This window comes from Ptiloglossa arizonensis, chromosome 2, assembly GCF_051014685.1.
Source record: "Ptiloglossa arizonensis isolate GNS036 chromosome 2, iyPtiAriz1_principal, whole genome shotgun sequence".
In the NCBI taxonomy this organism is placed as follows: Eukaryota; Metazoa; Arthropoda; class Insecta; order Hymenoptera; family Colletidae; genus Ptiloglossa; species Ptiloglossa arizonensis.
The window spans coordinates 9537041-9537785 of record NC_135049.1 but is presented as its reverse complement, the minus strand read 5'-3'; positions in this window follow the sequence as shown (position 1 = coordinate 9537785).

The following is a 745-nucleotide window of genomic DNA, read 5'->3' as shown; positions in this document are numbered from 1 at the left end:
TGACGCCGACCCCAGGCCACCTTAAACACCCATAAAACATTTTCGTGACCTCTTTTTCATGTAATTCGACGAACGGAGGCTTGTTCTCCGCTTCCGGTGACATGAAAGCACCGATACCCACCGCCCGAAGAACCTTTCACACGTACTACCGATTGTGTGTACCTCTGAATTCGTAAATGTCCGCACGTTTCATTACTGATTCGAATGCCCCCGAGTGTGCGTCGTTACGAGCGGTATGAATTATTCTATTCTATTTTGTCGTCTTAAGGCTCTCGAGAAAGCTCGTAAACCTAGACACAGATCGTACGGGCGTATATCGCGCTGCTGCGTTTGCATTTGCCAGAGAACGTAAATATCGAAAGATTCATCGGGAATATTTTTACACCGCTAAATCGAGAGCATGACTTCGAAGTGTACGTGAACGGTCAAATTGTACGTCGATGAAACCTTTCGGTGGTATTACCGTATGTTAGCATAGTTCATATAATTTTGGAGCAGCATGCCAGAAAACAAGCATTCCCGAACAGGAGTTTCCTGTAGGAGGGAGCCTTGGGTACCCGGCGGTGAACCATCGTTCTAGCACGACACGAGGTCGCGAAGAGGCACGAGTTACTCCGAAGCCCGAACGAAAACGTCCGAAGCGTGACGAAAGTGCACGAGGCCGCGGCCACGGGGGTGGGGACTCGCGGACGCTCAGTACCTCCGCTCAGTCGAGCCAGCGCCGTGATCGGAGTTGGAATTGTGA